Below are 19,725 nucleotides of genomic sequence, written 5' to 3'. Positions count from 1 at the left end.
GGATAAAGTCTAACATCAATCCTATTATCATGGCCATATCAAATCAGCTTCCAGCATCCTTGAAGGTCAGTTTAACGTTGAAAGAGAGTAAGGTAAGAAGCATTCAATACATGTCAAATGTTTTGCTATAGAAATGTCAAACGATTTACAGTAACATCCAGTGATACAAACTACTTGACTTTTTTCCTTAAAGGGGTGGTTGATTAACTTTAGTTAATCTGTAATGTTGCTGTTTGAACAAAAACAGCATCAGCAAAGTTACATCGTTCAAAGCAAAGGGAGATATTTTCTTTTAAAGAAATCGCTTTTTAAGGGCTGGTAGGGACTACACGACATTCCTCCCGGGTTAGCGACATCACCAACCCTAAAATTTACATAAACCCCGCCCCCGGGAATGTGATTTATAGATTATCATGGTAGAATATGCTAATCAATGACTAGAAGATAACTACACATAAGCTACATAAAGTCATCAACTAACCATTCAGAAATGTCCTGTTGCATTACATGTTGTCACTTCTTCTAGAGTCTCTCCATCTTTGTCTGACTCTGGTTTGAACATAAAAGGCTCAAAGTTTTCAAAGTTTTCAGGACATAAGCTGTTGTAGCTCCGCCCTCTGTGCTGGGAGGAGCAGCTCATTTACATTTAAAGGGACAGACACAAAAACGGTGCGTTTTTGCTCACCCTCAAATAGTGAAAATTTGAACATGCTATATAAAAATATTTTGAGATAAAACTTCACATGCACACTCTGCATACATCAGATACTTATTTTACATCTTGTGAAAAGGGCATTATACCACTCCTTTAATTCCTTGAGTCACGTAAATGCATATTTTCAATTCAAAACAGCCATATTTAGAGTGTAACAGACAAGTTTTACGTTTTCGACAGGCATACAAATAAAAGTACACGTGCATATTTTAATCCAAATATAATTTGCAAATAGTTTTAAATGATTATTTCCCAACTAGAATTAGACCTAAAGTGCCCCCTCCAATGTTCAAGACATGGTTTCGGCCTTGGGTTGTGTACAGTTGTGTGGGTTTTTTTTATATCAATACAATATGGACATTTGAAGTACTGCTAGTAAGTATGCATATTCAGACACAAGATAAGTGATTTAAAAAGAATCTGTTTACCACCATTCCCATTGCCAAAATATCTGCTGAAAATTAAACCAGCTTCTTAACAGCAAATCTGGAGACAGTATTGCACAAGTATAGGAAGCTACAGCGACACCTTGGGGGGCTGCTAATGTGGAACTGATTGTTAAATCCTCCTTGTGTGGTTGAGGTTCAGCTGCTAGCTGGGCAGTGACTTTGTAGCTGTTTGTTGTCATGGTGATGCAATTAGGATGAGTGTAGGAGACTATTTTAGATCACGTGGAAGCCCTCATGCCATTTAGAGAGGGACAGCAGAGCACCAAATAGAAACACTGGAAGGATGCCGTCTCACCCTAATCAGCAAGAACAGTGAAGGAAATTAAGCTAATTTACTCGTGTTTAGAGAATTGATCATGTCATACTAGAACTCACATTAGATAGCATTCATAACCCACTTTACTTGTTTTAATAGTTCAATACTTTTTTGTTTTTTGTTTATTAAAACTGTCAACGTTAACGCATGCTATTCATTTTAAATTCCCTAAAATAATTGAACGCAAATAAAATACTGAAGCACGTGAAATTGCGCCATTAACGTAATTTACGTCACGCAGTTACAGTTAGATGATCTTCGAAGTCGGGAGCATCTACAATGATCAGAGATGGCAGAGAGAATAGAGATTCAAGTTGCGTTTGCAGCAAATTATTCATTCCAGTGTGTGTTTCGCTTTAAAACACGAGCTCTGTCATATTCTGTGGTCGTTTCTGAAGAGCGCGAGCCAGTGTTTTAAATACAGACTGAATGAAACGATAAAACATCCCACCGCTATATGGCCAGATGATACGCGAACTACTTTTCTCTGCTGGATAAAGCAAACCAGCGTCTTGCCAGTGAAGTTTTGATGGATGATAACTGCAAGCAAGGTAAAGACGATTGCGGTGACGTAAGGCTTGTTCGACTTGAACCAGCGCTGCACAGACCATTTGGTGAATGACATCAAAGTACCGCGAGAGCGATTAGAGAGCTGACGTGTCCGTATGCTTTTCACTCACTCTCGAGGTACTTTGATGTCATAAACCAATCGGTCTGTGCAGCACCAGTTCAAGTCCAACAAGCCTGTAGCATAGGCTACATTAAAGCTACACTGTGTAACTTTTTAAGTTGATTCGTAGCAAAAAAACATTTTGTTCTATTAAAAGTATATGTGCTCATTGATGTGTAATTACTTCCACCAACTAATAAAGTATTCTCATAAGCGTAAAATCTGCCATTTATAATACATTCGAGCGAGTCGCTCGAATGGCGGCAGCCATGTTGCGCCCATAGACAGTATATAAACTGGACACAGCGACCCCATAGGTTTCAACGGAGAGAAGTGAAGCAAATTAGAAGCTTTCACTTCCTGATGGCTGAGCATACTGCCCAGACTCAAACTGAGTTTAACGACGTGGATGTGACGTGAGCAACCTGCCTGACAATTGTAAGTTTTCTAGTAGCTGTGCCAAACGAAATCTGAATCATTCCCTTCCGAATCTCGCAGAGACGGAGAGCGTGAGTAGGAGCTGTCCATGAGCTAGGAGCAGGAGCAACGTCATGACTCTCTATGGGCTTCTCCCTTGACTTTATCGGACTTTATGCCTCCACGTCCTCCCGATTGCCTGCGAGATTCTCTTCCTGTCTCTACGGTAATTTCCAGAGAGTCGCGTGGTTATGACGCAATCGTTAGCCTACTTTTACAAAAACTGCTTCTACGGGGCCATAACGGAAGATACAAGGTAATGGAGCCTTTTATACATTGTCGTGTTTCTTTAGAAATAAACAATGGACAAATGGAGTCTTTAAACGCCTCAGATGTAAAGTTATTCACTGTCAAAGTGACGCCAAAATGAATGGGAGTCAATGGGATGCTAACAGCAGGTGAAGGCTTGTTAGCCAATGGCGGCTTCCGGGGGTGGTACGGAAAACGAGCGCTCGATTACCCCCCAGGTTGCGCCTCCATCTTGAAAATACATTCGCCAAAGAGGGACATACCTGGAAATTCAAGCTTCGCCTTTCGCATTTTACACTCAGTGACACCATGACGAATGCGAGGGGGAGATTACTCGCGACTGCCGGCAGATTTGAAAGATTGCTGAAGATGGAGGATCTCTGACTCTGCTCACAGAGAAAATTATGTAGCCTACGCTTTAAACATTGCCTTACACTATTAATCTCGTTCAATATACAGAATAACGATAGCACTGATACTTTACTAACATTAGCTTGCATTCGTTTGGGATAGCTGATATTAGCAATGAAATGGTACCAAAATAACCAAAACATAAACCTATTATTCATTTTACATAGAGGTCATAACCTACAGTACATGTTAACTGACTAAATAACTAAATGCACTTTGAAATAGTTTTCTAAAGTAACCTCATCACTTGAAGGATCACTCATGGACGAAGTCGAACTGGAAGCCATGTTAAAGGTGAACTAAGTAACTTTTTTTACCTTAACTGAACAGCTACAGAGTCATTGGAATGGTTATATTACTTATTTCGGGTTGAATGGTGGTCGTTTCGCACCCACCTGGTGCCCGTGAGCGGAAAATTCGCACTTGCAACTTTGGGGCGGCGGGCCACCGGCCGCCGCGTCAGGAAGTCTCGCGTGATATCAGGTCTCGCGATGTAAACAATTGCTTTACGGCCAAAAGAAATCTGCTAAAATGCTGTCATTATTGTGCTCCCTCACGCTGTTCGAACCCGAATGAAGAAGACGTTTTAAAGAATATCCCATCTGCTTTGATGTCGTTGATCTGCTAGCCTCTGCTGTCTGAGAATAGCCAACGAGTTTTTACAACAGTGTTGTCAAATATCTATTCCGAAGCTGTGGGGGGAGCTCTAGAGAGAAACCTGCGAGCAAAAAGCGAGAATACAGCGAAGAAATCCCGAAGTTACTGAATGCAGCTTTAATCTTGGAATAATACGGCCACCATATGAGTTAAAACGCCCTCGGAATTGAAAGGAACAGAAATAATATTCACTGGGTAGTCATATACAATTTCACCGCTATGGAAAATATCACACAGTGTAGCTTTAAGCTCGTGATTAATCGCGATTAAAATACTTATACTAATAAAATAGGCTACTAAAATTCTAATCTATTGACAGACCTAATTAAAACATGTTTTTAAAAAAGTAGATTGAGAGTGCTTTTGTTGTCTAGATGACAGGTGGCTGGAGGAGAGAGTTGATCTTGGTGTCATCAGCAGAAAAGAAAAATCATTCCAGACGAGGGTAAAGTACATTTTGAGTAACAGTCCACCCACAAATGTAAATTCTGTCATCATTTACTCACCCACCTGTTGTTCCCAACTTGTATGACTTAGGCTACTTTCTTCCATGGAACAAAAGATAATTTAAATGACATGAAGGTGAAATGATCACATAATTCTCATTTCTGGCTGAACTCACTTGTGCCTGTGTGTTGACATTTCTGCTAAATTATATTTCATTGTTTCTGAGCATTTCACGACACTTTCACAGTGGTGCTAAAAGGTTAATGCTCTATCACATTTGAAAATGAAGCCTACCACCTACAATAATAACCACAGTAAACCTAACCGATAGTGTAAACAATAAAAACGCATTTGCTGAAGCAACCATTTTAGTTTGCCTACAAGTCTTTGAGCTCTTTTATTGTGACTCGTACCCAAGTGCAATGCTGTACCAGGTGAGCTACAGGGCAAGTTTACAAGCCATACATATGGAGCTATTGCAATTGCAAATGTCAAAATGTATTAGTTTAGAAGTCATGCACAATGGTGAAAATGTTTCGAGATCATAGTGTATTGTGCAACTATTTAACTGAGTGGAAAAAATGGGTTTATTAATCGATACTCTGCCCCAGTAATCATAATTTGTGTGGAAGAGATCAAGTTGTTTTACTGCCAGTAAAGCTTTGCAAAAATGTAGATAGCCACTGAAATGACAAAGAACACTTCATAGCATATAATGGGCGTGAGAGCTCATCATAATTCAGGATTATTTGAGATTTAGCCATGTGTAGTGACATCTGATCGCTTCATCTGTGCCAGCTGGACCTGCTAACGCAGCATTCTAATTATACTGATTGTAATGATAGCAATTCAGAACCTCTTTTTACATTCTCATTATACATCTCTATCAAACATGGCCATTACTTCACCTTATTTAGGGAGGCTTCATATCTGTCCTTTCTTTTATCTCAACTCTCCTAAAAAATGCTTTAATGAAAGCAGTTGTTGCAGCAACCATGCTTTATTTCACAATAAATACCCCCCTTACCAACTGTTGATCAACTACATGTTTACATACTGTATTATTCTTCTCTTTTTGATATCAGATGCTAGTATGTATAGTGAAATCACACACAAAAATGCACCCCCTTTATCATTATGACATTAAACTGGAATTTTAAAAGATTTTATTAAATAATAACAATAATAATAGTAAATTTGTAAAGCTCTGGAACAACTGATTTAATAACTGAGGCTAAATACTAGAATCATACTTTTGAAAGCTGTGTAAAGCATAACCAACATTTAAAGGTTCACTCATTTAATATATATATATATATAAATATATTAAATAATATATTTGTTTATGTTTTACTGAACTATACAGATTACAGCGGTCATGCTGACACCTAGTGGCCTGAATGTAATATCACACAAAAGTTTTAAAGAGGTGGTATAATGCCCTCTTCAAAAGATGTAAAATAAGTCTCTGATGTCCCCAGAGTGTGTATGTGAAGTTTTAGCTCAAAATACCCCACAGATATTTTTATATGCATGTTAAAATTGTCACTTTTTCAGGGTGAGCAAAAACGCACCGTTTTTGTGTCTGACCCTTTAAATGCAAATAATATGATGCTGCTCTCGCACAAGGGGCGGAGCTTCAACAACAGCTCATGTCCTTTTACCTCACACAGCAACCCATTATCACGACGAGAAGTGAAATAATCACATTGGTCGTAGATGTCACGGTTTAACCCCCTCAAACGTGAAACTTACACGTTTGCGTTAACACGTTCCAGTGGAGAAATACCCGGATGTTTATGGCGCCATTTGTAAAGTGGCTCAGGCTGAAAATAACAGCAACATTTTGTCACATTTAGCTTTAAACAATGTTTAAAAAACTGGTATGAATTTTTGACGGTCACTTTTTAGCACATTTAGAACAATATTTGTCAACTTAGAGATATTTTAAATAGTTAAATCTAAATATTAAATCTAAATCTAAATGTTAATCTAAATGTTAAATCTAAATCTAAATGTTAAAACTAAATGTTAAATCTAAATCTAAATGTTAAATCTAAATCTAAATGTTAAATCTAAATATTAAATCTAAATGTTAAATCTAAATATTAGATCTAAATGTTAAATCTAAATCTAAATGTTGAATCTAAATGTTAAATCTAAATCTAAATGTTAAAACTAAATGTTAAATCTAAATCTAAATTTTAAATCTAAATGTTAAATCTAAATGTTAAATCTAAATATTAAATCTAAATGTTAAATCTAAATCTAAATCTAAATGTTGAATCTAAATCCGGTTACCGGCATTTTGAATTTGCATATTAGTTAAATATTTAGTTTCACCCGAAACATTTAGATTCAACATTTAGATTTAGATTTAACATTTAGATTTAACATTTAGATTTAACATTTAACATTTAGATTTAACATTTAGATTTAACATTTAGATTTAGATTTAACATTTAGATTTAACATTTAGATTTAACATTTAACATTTAGATTTAACATTTAGATTTAACATTAAGATTTAGATTTAACATTTAGATTTAACATTTAGATTTAGATTTAACATTTAGATTTAACATTTAGATTTAGATTTAACATTTAGATTTAGATTTAACATTTAGATTTAACATTAACATTTAGATTTAACATTAACATTTAGATTTAACATTTAGATTTAGATTTATCATTTAGATTTAACATTTAACATTTAGGTGTAACATTTAATATTTAGATTTAACTATTTAACATATCTCTAAGTTGACAAATATTGTTGTAAATGTGCTAAAAAGTGACCGTCAAAATTTCATACCAGTTTTTTAAACATTGTTTGAAGCTAAATGTGACAAAATGTTGCTGTTATTTTCAGCGTGAACCGCTTTGCAAACGGCGCCCCATAGATGTTGACCTATTCTACACGCTATCGCCATAAGCTCTGCCATAACGACCTATTTTGGTTTTCATTAAACCGGAAAAATGGAATTTTGTTGTATTGACGATCACTGAGCACTTTTCTATCATTTAATTAAAAACATTTATTATTTTCAAGGTGAAAAGCATTCATTTGCCTTGATCCACGTCGAAAAAAACGTCTAAATGTCACGTTTTTAATGAAGTAATGAGTAATGAATAAAACGTCTATTTTTCTTGCGTCCCCCAGCTCCTCGTTTAGGCGATAGGTACTCTAAAACAATGTACGGTATTACATCGACGTTAAACCATGTTAACCATAACCTTTTAAATACTCAACCTAGTTCCGTTGCTTAGCAACTACGGGAAACAACTCCAGTAACTTCAGTGCCATTGGTTAGCACCTTAGTGCTTACAGATTAGGAGACATTAGTATGTGTACGCTGCATTTGTAATGTTATACTTTTAATTCCGAGAAGAAAAATGTTGCTGTGTTGGGTAGAATACATTAATTTAGTGCATACCCTCTCCAAACGTGAGAACTACCCCAGACAGCATGGTAACATTGATTCAATGTTGAGTTTTGATCCAAACCATCATTTTGGTTGACATCAAAATTTCAATGTTTAAAGTGTGTTGGATCAGCATTGAAATTTTGATGAAAGGGAACAGCACACATGGGTGAAGACAGTGACATTGAACTAACAGTGAGTCTTAGTTTATGAGCACAAGATCTTGCAGGCATAGCAAAGTGCAAAACACTACTGGGTGTTCCCCAATCAGTGGGGCGTTTCAGTTCATGATGGGCACTTTCAATGGTGTTACCTCATTTGCTCTAATACACTGGGGGTTTGGTTTAGGGGTGGGCCCTCATGATTTTAGCAAGTCTTTTGAAAAATGGTTGAAAAACACCAATTGTAGTTTGAAAATTGGCACTAATTGGTATACGCCCATTTTGGTTTTCCATGTGGGCTTCTCAGTAGTTAATTGATGTCAGCATTATCAGGAGGGTGCTTTTTTTATTTTTTTATTGTCCATCTTCGTCGGCCTTCATTCCTACTAAAGGAGCAATGTGCTCTGCATGCAAGCACTGACGGATGCAAGTTCAAAAATAACATTGTGCACACAACATCGTTTTCAAAAAAGTTGTCGTTTACATCAACCCGCATAAATACGTTGTCGAGCGCCATCATAACTATGCCAAACCTATGGGCGGCAGTGTAGGGAGAAGGATAAAGCCATGCAAGTCAATCAGAATTGACAGTGACATTGAACTAACAGTGATTTGTAGTTTATGAGCACAAGATCATTCAGGCATGTATCTCTGCAGAACACTAGTGGTGTTTCTCTATCAGTGGGGCGTTTTCAAACCACAATGGGCATTTTCAACCGCTTTACCTGATTTGCTCTAATCCACTGGGGGCTTGGTTTAGGGGTGGGGTGGTTTAGCAAGTCTGTTGAAAAATAGTTTGAAATTGGCCACTGATTGGTAAACGCCCATTTTGGGTTTGCATGCGCACTTCTCAGTAGTCTAATGCTTCCTCATTAGAGAGAAAACATAGGTGCATCCTATACATAAGTTTGTTGAAGCACCTGACATACTTACATGACTTCTCTAGCACAGTTTCAAACAATGGTGCATCTTCATTCTTAAAAAATGCACATTTTTTTATTTTATTACGAATTTCCTGAATAAAGTTCTAACGTCATTTAACACATTTCTTGAAGTGCAGGAGACTATGAATGAATATGAGCAAGAAAGTCACACTGCAAACATAGCCCATGTCTTGCATCCGTCAGTGCTTGCATGCAGAGCACATTGCTCCTTTAGTAGGAATGAAGGCCGACGAAGATGGACAATAAAAAAATAAAAAAAGCACCCTCCTGATAATGCTGACATTGATTATACACCGAGTTGTTGTCGACAGCATAATCACCTGACCTGGGACTTGATGGTATCCTGTGCCTTATCACTACTTAATCAGATAATCATTCATATTTCTGAATCTGTATTAAATTTGAGAAATGTAACTGATTTCCATTCAGTTTAGCTTGTTTCCACTGAAACACAATAACAAAAAACATCTTGTGTTTATTAAGAAAGTGACTGACATGGCTATTTTGTGATATTTAAAGAGATTAAGGTCTACGTAAGGTGAATCTGCAGCTTCAAAGGGATAGTTCAGCCCGAAATGAAAATTCTGTCATCATTTACTCACCCTCAAGTTGTTCCAAACCTGTATGAATTTCTTTCTTCTGCTGCACACAAAAGAAGATAGAGTGAAGAATGTTGGCATCCAGTTGATGGTAGCCATTGACTTCCATGGTATTTATTTTCTACTATGGAAATCAATGGCCACCGTCAACTTTCTGGTTACCAACATTCTTTAAAATATCTTCTTTTGTGTGCAGCAGAAGAAAGAAACTCATACAGGTTTGGAACAACTTGAGGGTGAGTAAATGATGACAGAATTTTCATTTTGGGCTGAACCATCCCTTTAAAGAAATTTTCATTGAAAAAACCTAAGCTCTTTTATTCTACAAGATAAACTTGTTACTTGAATGCTATGTAGTTTTACAGAAAATGAACTGAGATATAGTTTTTGAACATTATATTTATTGAATTTTTAACAAAACAAGCAAGTGATACATTTGACATAAACTTAATATTTCACAACCTAATCCCCAAAGTAAATAGAAATAAATAATAATAAAAAAAATATATATAAAAAAAAACAACACCACACATAACAGAGTAACAAAGACAATGATAATAAAGAACAAAAAGACCCCAAACCAACTCGGCAGCCAGCTTTACTTTCTTAATTTCCTTCATAATGTCTCAGAAACTCAGTTAATGGTGACCATATTTCTTCAAAATTTCCTCCCTTTCCTCTAACAATATAAGTGAGTCGTTCCAGTACAATACATGATGCCATCTCCTTCACCCACATATGATTTGAGGGTGCATCCATTTTCTTCCAGTACAGAGATGCAGGAGTCCAAAGTCAATCAGTTTTATTTGTCTGGAGCTAAAAACACAGTTCTCTGGATATATACTCAACACACATATTTTTGCCTCAGCAGGTATGTTTACTCCAGCAATCTTTGACAAAGTCTGCGTGACTGACTTCCAATACTGATGTAATTTTGGACAGTCCCATACACAGTGAAAAAGAGTACCCTTTCCATCTAAACATTTACTACAGCTATCTGGGATATTAGGTGACCAACGGTTCAGTTTAACCGGAGTTATGTAGGTTCTCATCAACCATTTATATTGGAGGAGTTTCATCCTAGTATTAATTGATTGCTTTTGGGCTTTTAAACATGCAGCTTCCCAGTCTGCCACCTTTATCTCCTCTTGGATGTCAGATCTCCATGCATCCAGCTTATCAGCGGTGGATTCCTCATCATGTGTTAGTAAAGCTGCATAGAATAAAGAAATATGACCTCTCCTTTCAAGATTTTGCAATATAATATTCTCTAGGTTTGACAGTGTTGGTTCAGATTCAATCTGTTTATATTTCGACATAATAAAATGTTTAATTTGTAAATGCTTATAGAAATGTTTCTTTGGAATGTTATATGTTTGGCATAACTGCTCAAATGTAAGAAGGTTGCCATCCTTATAAAGTTCTGCCAGCTTCTGTACACCTTTATCTGGCCAGATTTTGAAACCCCCATCAGCTCTTCCTGCCTTAAAACCTGTGTTGCCCCAAATAGGCGAAAAAGGAGAGATGGGAGGAATACTCTCCTATATACTGAAACTGAGATATAGTTAATGGCTATAGCTAAGAGGTGTTTGTTCCTCTTCATGAAGAGTTTAGCTCCAACACCTGCCTGGAAGTGTTCATTGATCCTAATGACCTTGATTAGCTGCCTAAGGTGTGTTTAATTAGGGCTGGAGATAAAATCAGACACCCCTGCCATAGTGCTTTCTTTTGATATTGAAGCATTAATAGATTTTAGAAAAATAAATGAAATAAACAGAATGTAACGATACTTTAATCGTAGTTTGAGTTCAGCAACTTTTTTTAAAAAGTGAATCATATTGTGTTTAAAAGTGAATCAATTGTGTTTAGTATATTAACATTCTTGAATGTGGCAACTGAATTGACTTGTTCTTGAGTAACATCATGCTTTCTTTTTCAGATTTCAGAGAGCCCAAAGGAAAAGAGGCAGTAGTCTGAAGAAAGACAGATTTTTAAAAACCTGAACCGTATGACATCAGACTTCTGAAGCCAATTTTATTTTTAAAGGTTGAAATGCTTTTGTCCTAGTTTAATTTAAAGAAGAAAAAAAACCACTGAATAACTACCTCACAGGATTAATACCCTCAAATGTGAAACTTGCATGTTTTTCCAGCTGTGGAAATTCTGGGAAAATACCCGTTAATGATGACGTTAAAAACTCCCGCTTGCAACCACGACATTGTCAACGTGTCTTGCCTGCTTGATGAAGTCCTCTTCGGACTTCATCAAGCAGGCAAGACACGTTGACAATATGTACAACAATGTAATTATATAAGAGCTATTGCCATTTGCCTTATTTAATATTTTTATGGTGTTCTTTGGTCACTCAGTCAATGTCTTATTTTTCCAATAAGAAGCCGGTAAGGCACGTTGAGTCATCAGTATATTGGAAATCTATAAACTTTCTATGTTGACCTTACTGTATATCAGTAACCTTAGGTATTTAGGTTATTAAGGATTTACCAGGAATAAATGGCCTATTCAATGAGAATATGGAAACTGGTGAATACAGGCCTAATAAATGAATAATGATGATGCTTAATGCAGGCCTTATTAGGCTCTAATACAGACACATTGGTTATTTGTTAATTGCTAACATCTATTCCCTAAACTAAAGTGTTACCTTCATTTCATCAATCAGTTCAACTTAAATAATTGATCAGTTAATCATTTTAAACATTTCAATTTATTTGATCAGAGCTCTTATTTAAAACGGATCAATTGGGCGCATCAAATACGGTTTTATGATTGGCTATGTATAGTTTCATTCTTTGGCGCATGTCTGTTGTATTGCTAATCAGGCTAACTTTAACTGTCCCTTCTAACCAGCTGAATGGTAGGCCTTGACCATATTATATAAGTATAAAGTAGGCTATAAACTCAAATAAAATGGCAGAGAGACCGTGCCCTGATGTTAGTGACTAACCTGCCAATACCAGAAAAATTAGGCAACTTTTATATCATTTCATTGTATTATTATTGTGATTTTTTTTTTTTATGTCTCTTTCCAAACAGATATGCCAGGACCTGGTTCAACTACAAAGAAATGTGCGTCTTGTTCTGTGCCACTCAGTGTGGCTTGCAAGACGTGCAAGTACTGCAAAGCAGCGCAGCCCCACAAGCAGCGTTTGAAAAAAAAAAATAGAAAGATTTGATTTGAAATCAGAGACATGGGCCCAGGCCCAGAAAAAGAATAACACTTCATCCCACCTGACGGATGACGCTTCTTTGTTGGTATGTTACAGACTATTATTTTACTTTTTTGGCTTGCATGCATAAGTAATTAAACACTTGTATTTTTTAGTTTTAGGTTTACACTTATTGACCGTAGCTCATCATAATTCAGTAAAGATCTTCTGAATGAAAAATCACTGTGTAAAGCTTCTACTTGCTGATCCCAAAATTCTAAACACTGTTTAGAATGGTTCACAGCGAAATTGTGCTTATGAATATGTATGCACGCAGCATATGTCATAATGTTAGTATACAAAGAACTTGCTTTAACTGACTCTGAAATTTACCAGAGCATAAATGTTCTGAAATAATGTAGATTTTGCTTTACTCTTGGTGGAAGCTGGAAAAGTTTCAGGCCCTTGGCTCCAGGGGTGTGTTATTTATATCCCGCCCTGGAACCAAATCGTGGACTAGTGAGGTGCTTCTGCCCACCCCCTACTCTTGCCATTCCTACCCCTCCACCCCCTACTCTTGCCATTCCTAACCTCCCACGCCCTTCTCTTGCCATTCCTAAGCTCCCAGCCCCTACTCTTGCCATTCCTACCCTCCCAGCCCCTACTCTTACCATTCCTAACCTCACACCCCCTACTTTTGCCATTCCTACCCTCCCAGCCCCTACTCTTGCCATCCCTACTCCTGGAGGAAACAAGTGGAAGAAGAAGAAGAATGGTATCTGTATATATTTTCAAAAATATGTATCTAATTTATTTTTTGAGACCAATGCGCGGTTGCATAAAGCACCTTAAGTTTTGATACTTAAGGGGCGATTTCCCCTTACCTAAGATAATAACTTAAGGGTGTTGCATATAATCTCTTAAACGGTTCTCTTAGGTAAGGGAAAGATTTAAGTGTTTCACGACAGCGATCCTGGATTCACGTTATAAAAGTCTGTTGTTGCCATAGATACGCAAAACACTAACACTAGCAATTTCGCAGTTTCATCAAATTAACTAGGTTATTGAAATGGATAAAGAAAACAAAAAAAAAGAAAGCCTAATTGGACAGAGGAGGAGAAATGCATTCTTCTTGACAAATATGGTAAAAGAAAAACAATTTTGAAAAGCAAACTAAATCCCAATGTAACTGCGGCAAAAAAACACAGAAACAGTGGGAAGAAATAATGGGAAAAATGAATTCAAGGAATAACATCATTGGAGCTGACTCACCTGTCCTGTCTGGCATCTGTGGCGGTTTAGAGAGTGAAGCTGAACCAATGCAACAGTGTAACATAGAGTGAGGCATTATTGTCCTGTATCAGCATAGAATAGCTAACACTAGTGGCTTAGAGGATACATTATTATTTTTACATCATTAGAGACATAATATGTTATAACATAATGATATAACTGACATTCCTTTCACACTTAGACCCTTACAGCACTCTGAAAAACAACTTCAGCACCATCAGAGCGCCGATACAGGCAACTGCTAAGTAATGATTTCTGTGTTAACTATTGCTTCAGCCTATTATTAATCCAACGTAGAACAGCTTTAATATTATTTTTAAGATTTTCTTAATTTTCCCCATCACTTGCGTATTTCAGAAGACCGCAAACACCACCTGCAGCCACAACAAGAGAAGATGTGCTGGAACTGCAGAGAGAGGTTCTACAGCTACAAAAGAAGAAACTGCAGCGGGAGATTGAAAAACTGAAGAAGGAGACGGAAAATCAAGAGCTCTATAATTTTATTCTAAATAACAAACTTTTGCAGCTGAAGGAAAAATAACAATAACTGCAATTGAATAATTTTTTGACAATTGTTTTTCAGATTGTGTGTGTATGTTATAAAAATAAAAACTACTACTAATACTACTACTTATTAAGATTACTGCTACTACTTATTAAGATTACTGCTATTACTACAAATCAATTAAAAAAAGCATTGACAATGGCATCTCTAGCAGCATATCCAGCCTGTTGGAAATCTTGATTTTGAATCAGATGCAGTTCTTCATAGCCCTCTTCATTCCAGTGCTCATCCTCTTCTTCGATAGCAGAATACGTCTTGGAAAGGTTGAAGAGCACAACATAGGCTACAATAATTCTGCATGCCCTTGAAGGCTCAACACGCAGTTCGCTGTGGAGACAGTGAAACCTGCGTTTCAGCGGTCCGATGGTCCTCTCAATAATCGACCTTGTGTGGGTCAGCGCATTATTGTACCTTTCCTATTCGGGGAAAAAAAATAAAGATTTTTACTAGTATCAACAGTGCTTTAAGATAAACACTATGAAGGTAATTTATTGCATGAAAGATTTTCTTTCAGAGTGCAAAAGATGTGATATTTGAGGCTTTGATTATTTTAAAACATACACAAATCAGGTAAGGTGCTACAGAATTGACAACGCGTATAGCAGCAACACAATAGAAAGTTTGACGAAAACTTGTGCCAAAATTGCAAGTGTGCAAAAATGAAGATCTCATGAAAATATGCACATTAGTAGCCTACATAGGCCTACCTATTTTAAATACATATTTTAATACACCTATAATTCAGTAAACTACTGCTAAAATGTATTTAATGCTCACAATTTAATTAACATTTTCCATGCAAATCTTTTAGGCACCAAATTCTACCTTCATAGGAATATACATAGGCTACGTATTAATTAATTACTGTACATGCCTGTGCAGCATTATGGGGATTCATGAAGGGCGTCATGAGCCATAGACGGCAGGGGTAACCACTTGTCCCCGAGCAGGAGACCAGTGTGCTCTCCAGCTTCAAAATCTCTCCCTGCTCTCCGCAAAAATCCTTGAGTCATGTGTACTCCCGGGCCATGATGCAACAACATTTGTAATTTTGCAGAGATGGTCACACACTAATTGTACATTTATTGAATGGTAGCCTTTTCTGTTTACGTACTGGTCTTCGTGTGTTTGGGGCGCCTGTATTCTGATATGTGTGCCGTCAATAACACCACATATGCGAGGAAAACCTGCTTTCCGAAAAAAACTGGTTTGAAATGACCTCCTGGTCATGACGGGATGGAAACTTGACCGTTGCGTTTAAATGACGGGAAAGAGCCCCCCCCCCAACCCGGTGAACCACTCTGCTGACAGTCGATTTATGCACGTGGAAAACATCTCCCATTACCGTCTGAAAACTCCCAGTTGCAAAAAAACGCAGTGCTATAAGCAGTTGTAACACTGCAGGTAAAGAGTGGTTGCGATGTGTGACATGCAAGGTCGCCGTCTAGCTTGTTAGCGATGTCAAATATTGCGCGTCGATCAAATCTGTATTCTAAAAAAAAAAAAATCATCGCTAAGATGGTCCAAAGGAATTCTCCCTATCCCTAAAAATTCCTCTTGGCACATAATGATCTTCAGCTGGTTCTATAAATTCAGCCATGTCGTCTTATTTTTGTCCGCGTTACTCTTAAGGTTACGATTTCCAAACCTTATAACAAAGTTATAAAGTTATAGGCCTACTTAGTTAGGGAAATGACCGTTAAGGGGTTTTATGCAACACTTAACGTTTTTTAAGGGATTACTTAAGTGAAAAAACAGCATTTAAGCGAAATTCTAAGTGTTTATGACGTTTCACTTAAAGAAACCCTTAAGTAACACTTAAGGGTTTTTTTCTGCAACACCCTTAGGTTTAAGGGAAACATAAGGGCGAACTTAAGGGAAAATTACACTTAAGGTGCTTTATGCAACCGGGCACAAGAATCTAGTGATTGTTTTGCATTGGAAATTAATGGACATTTCACCAAAAACAAATTGTGTATTTCAGATTGCTCCCACAGCAGCCAGGAGGTATACAAGGGAAATATTTTGAGGGAACGAGTTACAGAGGTTGGTCAGGCATTACCTGATATGGATAAAAACTAGGCAGTAGAACATTAAAGAAAAAAAGGCACACATTAATGGAACACATTAATTCTTACCCATTTAGAGCCAGACCCAGTTAAGATAACTGCCATACATTTCCATCTCTGAACAGCATTATAACATGGCACCTCCATAGTGTTATCCCCATGTTCTTACCACGGTTCCCTCCAGACATTTCTGCAATCAGCTTCCTAATGCCATCAGCCAGCCCTCTGAGGTAGGTGCAGTGCTGTCTCATCTCCCTAAGAATTAGGATCTTCTCTTCTTGCAGCCACATCTTTGACATGTATGCATCGAAGATCTCCTTCTTAGTGAGGATGTTTGTGGATTCTAAAGTCATACAAATGAGCCAGTCAACAGGATTGACCTGTAAGCTGCAATATAGTTGTATAGCATACATGCCCATTAAGCTGCGTCAACATCTGTTTGCTCAATGTAATCCCTCTCCCTCACAGAAGTTGTTCCATACCAGTGCTGTGAACTTCCAATGGCCATATTAGACTGTCCTCCCCACTGGCATGGCCCACCATAGAGAGTCAGCTCTCCACCATCTGCTCATTTATGCCCTCCTCTTCTGGCACCTGCTCATTGTATCGTTTGATCGCTTCGAAGAGTTTTCTTTTCTCGTCCCCCAATTTCCGTCGCCGCAATTGTTGAATCTTGTTGCTGTCTATAATTTCCAAACACATGACAGAAACATAAAATCCAGACAAGAGATTCGCAAGTCAGGTAAATACAACTGATAAGTCAACAACATACCTGTCTGATTATAAAGGCTTTTTTTTTTTTATAGACACCCAGATATATGTGCTCTATCGACCGCTGTAGGATATGTTGGTCATCCTGTCTGGCATCTATAGAATCTTGGGAGGAGACAAAAGCATGAATAAATAACCACTCTGGAAAGGTCAGTTTACATTTCTGATAGCTGTATTACTGAATTGTTAGTTATAAGGCATTTGGGGCAGAGCAGTTTCAGCCTGAGTAAGGTACAGGCATAGAGACCACAAATTTACCTGACAGTGCATCACTAGCACTATGTCTACTAGCACTATGCTGTATGTGCAGTTTGCCACAGTGGCTAAAACACCTTAAACATGATATTCATTTGGAACCGTAATGTGTTACAGAAGAAAGTAATGTGATTACAGTAACACGTCCTTAACACTGTCGAGCACACTATGCTGTAACTGTAAATAGTCTATTATTTAGAACGTCAATACTGTACCATCAGTGGCCCACTGTCTGACGTCATGTACCCACTGCTGCATCATGTTCTCAGGACACCCAAGTTCATGGCTCAAGTTCTCCAGCCTCTGGGACTCAGCCTCAGCCTTTCGGACGGTCTACAATAAAAATGCAAACAAACAATTGCCTTTGCCATCTTGGACCAGATTTTAATTCTGTGTAATTAAATTCTGTTGACATATCTGTTGGACAATGCAAGATGAAGGCCATCATGCTTCCGTCTATTCCACCCAATTGGCTTTTTGAAAACATATTCAAATGTTACTGGGCGGCCTATTCAAATTCAAATTTAATTAAAATAAAGGTTTCTCTTCTGTATTTTTATATAAAGAATGAAAGACTACTGAAAGAATAACTGAAAGAACAAGACATTTTCATTAATGTAATAAAGCAGGATCACATACCAGATTTGGTCATGTACTTGGTTGTGAGGGCACAACGAGAGAGGAAACTGTTCACCATTTCCACCTCTTCCACTGCAGTTGCGCCAGCACCCTCCTGATTTCTACCACTCCAGACAATCTAACAAATGTGTGAAAAAGTTATTGGTTAGGGATGCACCAATCTCAGTTTTGCAAAGATATAAATTGTGCATTCCCATTATCAATAATTAAATTAAATAGCAATAGTAAATGGCATAATATAGACAATAGACATCACACTCAGTTGAATGGGCCTCGGCATGCATGACTGACAGAAACGGCCTCATTTGAAGAAGAGGGCTCAGTTCAGGCATAGAGACTGACATCTTCTGAAGATAGGGCCAGTACTTGCATAAGATATCAGTGCAGTAGAAAACAATGTTTGTGGCTGCCTGAAGCTCCTTCTGCAGGAACGGGATACGCAAAGATCTCCCCCCTGTACATGTTGAGACCCTTTAGTATCACCCCATGCCTGCAAACAGCTACCTCAAGACCCTGTTCATCAAGTTTGTTTGCTCTTCTGGCAGTCTCCCTGGCAGCAGACCACTGACTAGCTCCACAAGTGCCTTTTCCTGGAGTCTGCATGAAAAAGAAAAAAAAAAGTTATATTAGATGGCAAAAATACTGTATTTACACAGCAGGGCTACAAACTCTGAATCATTACTAACACTTTTCACTTTACTCCTGATTTCTTCAAATGAAAGAGGATACGTCCGCATCTTTGGCAATGACTATGCCCTCAAAATTTGGTTCCTCTGACCTTAATGAAAGCAGAAAAAAAGGCATATTCAGTGGCAGACACCATTTGTTCAGTAGGTTTTAGAAGGTGTGAAACAACTTAAGCCAGGCGCACAGCTTCAAAATACAAAATTATCACCACATGGTTCTTCGTGCTGAATTTTAAAGTGCGGCAAATTTATACTGATACCTGGTATCATCTCGATATTCAATGCCAGTGTAAGAATTGATAAATTAGGAAATTCCGGACAGTCTGTTGGTCAGTCGGGGGTGACCAGACCCTGAGAGGATAAAAGGACCTCTCTGGAGATTGCCATTTGAACTGGCTCTCATGCACCATCAAGATGAAAGTCTCATCTCTTTCCCTCTCCCTTCACCCCCTCTCTCTCATGCTCAGATGATCACCTGATTTCACCCAAGAAAATATATAGTTTAATGTGAATGATTATCACAAGAGTATTTTCATGTTTGGTATCGTTTAAAATGTCACAGTGCGACTGGTACAAATGTCTCATTTCAGAATAAGTAAAACACAAGGTAATAAGGTTTTAAGAGTTCATGGATAGTTGACTTACAAAGGAAGGTGGTCTCTCAAGACAAATGGTCACTCACCCACAAGAGGTGCTACCTCTGAATGCAAATTTCTTTTGTTAGCACATGTTTCCATGTGAAAGAGGTCTGACTATTTAA

This window comes from Rutilus rutilus (assembly GCF_951802725.1).
Source record: "Rutilus rutilus genome assembly, chromosome: 3".
Taxonomy (NCBI): Eukaryota; Metazoa; Chordata; class Actinopteri; order Cypriniformes; family Leuciscidae; genus Rutilus; species Rutilus rutilus.
This window is presented reverse-complemented; position numbering follows the sequence as displayed.